This window comes from Orycteropus afer, unplaced genomic scaffold, assembly GCF_000298275.1.
Source record: "Orycteropus afer afer isolate SDZICR_OR568_19922 unplaced genomic scaffold, OryAfe1.0 scaffold00220, whole genome shotgun sequence".
Lineage (NCBI taxonomy): Eukaryota > Metazoa > Chordata > Mammalia > Tubulidentata > Orycteropodidae > Orycteropus > Orycteropus afer.
The window spans coordinates 3,694,842-3,699,798 of NW_006921807.1; positions in this window are offsets into that span (position 1 = coordinate 3,694,842).

A 4,957-nucleotide genomic window follows, 5' to 3' on the forward strand; every position below is an offset into this window, starting at 1 on the left:
GATGATGGGCTCAAGTATAGCAGGGATTGTGGGGCTGGCGCAGGATCGGACAGTGTTTTGTTCTGCTGTGCATGGGGTCGCTATGAGTCGGAAATGACTTGACAGCACTTAAAAAAAAAAAAGTATGGAAGACTAGAAAAGATTTGTGCCTTTACTGAAAGAAACCTAAAACTGTGTGGTGTGTGTATGTACATGTATATTTTTAAAGGCACATGGCCAGGGAAGAGCTATGGATCACAGATTAACATCTAGATATGCTGGATTGACTAGTTATCAAGATAGCCAGAAAGGATATAAAGCAATGAGTTGGAAATTCAATACCAGAAAAAAATCAAGACTAATTTGAGAGCCTTCATCACAGAGCAGATACTGGGGAACATGTGAACAAAAACAATCCAAATCATAACAGTATAAGAGAGAATAAGGACAAACATAGAGTATCACTGAGTGCCTAAAATTAGGAAGTGGAAATAATCATAAGTAAAATTTTATTTATCAATTAGTAATGATATCATCTTCTTCAAAATGTAAGGATAATGCTTTAGCACTTTACAGCCTTGGAAACCCTAGGGGGGTCACTATGAGTCAGAAATGACTCGATGACAGTGGATTTGGTTTAGTTTATAATACTACTATTTATTATTCTATATCTCTGTTATTAATAAAAATCATTACTATTTTTTAAACATTACCAACAATGTGATTCATCATCTCTCCACGCACAACATATTTACTCATCTGTATAAATTAAGTGTTAGGTATTGGGGGATACTTTGATTAACAAGATATGATCCCTGCCTTTCAGAGGACTCAGTCTGGAAGCATTCTACTATGTATTTATGAAACACACTATTCATTAAAATTAAATCCATTACAACTTCAACTCCTACTCATCTATAACTTACACTTGAATAGTGCTTTTACAGTTTGTAGGTACAAATTTTCACATCTATTTCTTCTTTGACATTTACAACAATTCTGTTAAGAAAGACAGGCAAGTGTTACTTTTCCCATCTGACAGATTCTTCTGGCCTTCCAGCCACACTTGTTATCTCTTAAGAGGTACCTCAGAAGGGGTGGTGTGTTGGGATGAGAATATCTGCAGCAACTCTAGCTTCTCTTCTTTCCGGGATGACTGGAAACATGTCCCTTTCCTACAAAGGTTTCTCCTATCACCAAAAGTCAGTCCTCTTCTTCAAATGCCAGTGATTTATGTATTTTCCCCAAGATTCTTTTTTTTATTTTTTGAGTCAAAATGTTATAATAATGGGGGAGATCTGGTAAGAAGGCGGTATAGGCAGGAAGACTGCACAGACCCTCTTCAACAAAGAAAAGGGGGACCAGTTAATACAGATAAAGAATATAATCCTGGAGCCCTGAGCTTTGAAGGGAAAAATGTAGAAGTGGACTTAACTCCAACTAGTAGAAGAATTTTCATGAAAGCACCAAAAAAGGAGATATACGGAGCTGAGGTCTGGCAGCGATCCTGAGAGCACAGACAGCTTGGATATTGTCAAGTGGTGATAGGACCTATGAATTAACCTAAAAATCAGCACTGCTAGCCAGGGACTGCAGGGAGGACTGCACTGCTGGCTAGTGAATAAAAGGGGAAGCAGCAAAGAGGAAGGCAGGTTGAGCTGTGGACTTTTACCTTGTCCAGAGGGTGCAGTCATTTTGAATGTTTGCAAGGAGTTTGACCATTTTGGATATTTAAAGCAACAGCATTCTCCCAGATTCCAGGGACTTAATAGGCTCCACTGACCAAGAACCTCAAGGCCATTCAGGACACCAATGACTGGAAAGGTGTGATATTTCCCTTGTTACTCTTATACACCACATCCTCTTGGTGAATGGAGGTACGGCCATCCCTCACTTCCACCCACCTTCTGGGCCGGCTAGAATACCATCCCAGTCTGAGTGCTCAGCACAGAAAATTATATGGAACAAAGAATGAGGAACACTATGAAAAAATACATAATTAAATGACAGCAACCAATTCATACTTGTTGATAATGACACTTAGTGTTAATGGATTAAATACATCATTCCAGAGACAGAGAGTTGCCAACTGGATAACAAAACAAAACCCATCAATATGCTATCTACAAGAGACACACCTTAGAGATAAAGAAAAAAATAGACTAAAAATCAAAGATCGGAAAAAGATATACCAAGCAAATGGCAACAAAAAAAGAGCAAGAGTGGCAATGTTAATTTCTGATCAAATTGAGTTTAAGACAAAAACCACCATATGAGAGAAGGAAGGACACTATATAATGATCAAAGGATCAATTGAACAAGATATAACCATCATAAACATCTATGGAACTAATGAAAGAGGCCCAAAATATATAAATAAGACTAAAAGAGTTGAAATAGCAAATACATGACTCCACAGTCATAGTGGGAGACTTTAATACACACTTTCAGTGAAAGATAGAACTGGAAAGAAATGCAACAAAGATGCAGAAAAACTAAACAATACAATCCATCAACTTGACTGTATAGACATCTATAGAGCACTTCACCCTACCAGAGCATAATATACATTCTTTTCCAGTGCACATGGAACATTTACCATGATAGACTATATGTTAGGACATAAAGCAAGCCATAATAAATTTGAAAACATTGAAATACTGCAAAGCACCTTCTCAGATCACAGTGTCATCAAATTAGAAATCAACAATAGGAAGATCAATGGAAAAAGAGCAAACACATGGACACTGAACAACACCCTCCTGAAGAAAAACTGGGTAAGAGAAGAAATAAAAAATAAAATTTAAAAATTTCTTGAATTAAACAAAAATGAAAACACAACATACCAAAATCTGTGGGACACAGCAAAAGCAGTGATCAGAGGCCAATTTATAGCAATAAATGCACACATCAAAAAAGAAGAAAGAGCCCAAATCAACACTTCAAACCAACGCCTCCAACAATTAGAAAAAGAACAGCAAGAAAAGCCTACAGTCACCAAAATAAAAAGGAAATAATAAAGATTTGAACAGTAATCAATGAAATAGAAAATAGACAAGAGAAAAAATCAATAAGACTAGAAGTTGATTTTTTTGAAAAGATTAATAAAATTGACAAACCACTGACAAATTTAACAAAGGAAAAGAAGAGAGAACACAGATAACATGAATAAGAAATAAAATAGGTGACATCACTACAGAACCATCTGAAATAAAAAGGATAATATCATGACACTATGAAGAAGCATATGCCAACAAATCTGAAAGTCTAGAAGAAATGGACAGATTTCTAGAAACACACCACTTACCTAAACTAATACAGACTGATGTGGAAAAGTTGAACAGATCCATAACAAAAGGAGAAATTAAACAGATCATCAAAAAATTACCAATAAAAAAAGTCCTGGCCCAGATGGTTTCACCAGAGAATTCTACCTAACATTCAGAGAAAAAATGACACCAAACCTACTCAAAGTATTCCAAAACACAGAGAAAGATGGAATCCTCCCTAATTCATTTTATGAAGCAAGCATAACCTTGATACCAAAACCAGGCAAAGATATTACTCAAAAGGAAAACTACAGACCAATATCCCTCATGAATATAGATGCAAAAACCATCAAAAAAATCCTGTTGTTGTTGTTGTTGTTGTTGTTATGTGCCATCGAGTCAGATGCAATTCATAGTGACACCTCCTTGGGTTTCCAAGGCAGTATCACTACAGAAGTAGATTGCTCCATCTTCCTTCCAAGGAGTGCCTGGCAGGCTTGAACCACCAGCCTTCTGGTTAGCAGTCAAGTGCCTTTAGGCACTACGCTACCAGAGTTCCTTCAACAAAATCCTAGCCAATAGATTCCAACAACATATCAAGAAATCATTTATTATGACCAAATGGGATTCATCTGAGGTATGCAAGGATTGCTCAACATTAGAAAAAACAACCAAAGTCATCCACCACACAAATAAAACAAAGGAAAAGAACCACATGATCATATCAATTGATGCAGAAAAGGCATTGGATAAAATCCAACACCCATTCCTGATCAAAATTTTCAGCAAAATAGGAATAAAAGGGACATTTCTCAACATAATAAAGGGCATCTATGCAAAACCAACATCCAACATTATTCTCAATGGAGGGAGACTGAAACCATTCCCCTTGAGAACAGGAACCAGACAAGGATGCTCTCTATCACCACTTCTATTCAACATGGTATTGGAAGTTCTACCCAGGGCCATAAGACAAGAAAAGGAAATCTAAGGCATCCAAGTTGATAAGGAAGAAGTCAAACTTTCCCTATTTACTGATAATATATATGATCCTATACCTAGCAAATCCAAGAGACTCAATCAAAAATCTACTGGAAATAATTGAGAGGATTAGCATAGTAGCAGGATATAAGATCAACATCCAAAAATCAGTTGGATTCCTCTACACCAGCAAATAGATTGCTGAAAAAGAAATAAAGAAATCAATACCATTTAAAATAGCTACCAAAAATATAAAATACCTGGGAATAAATCTTACCAAGGACACAAAAGACCTGTACAAAGAAAACTATAAAAGACTACTCAAGAAACTATAAGAGATCCACATAAATGAAAGAACATGTCCTGCTTTTGGGGAGGAAGATTGAACATTGTGAAAATGTCAGTTTGACCCAAAGCAATCTATACATTCAATGCAATCCCAATCCAGATCCCATAAATCTTCTTTAAGGATATGGGAAAACCAATCACTAACTTTATATGGAAAGGAAAGAGACCTCAGATAAGCAAAGCACTCTTGAAGGAGAAGAACAAAGTAGGAGGTCTCACACTGCTGGATCTCAAAACCTACTATACAGCTACAGTAGTCAAAATTGCCTGGTATTGATATAATGACAGACTCATAGACTAATGGAATAGAATTGAGAACCCAGAAATAGATCCATCGATCTATGGTCAGCTGATCTTTGACAAAGGGCCAAAATCCATTA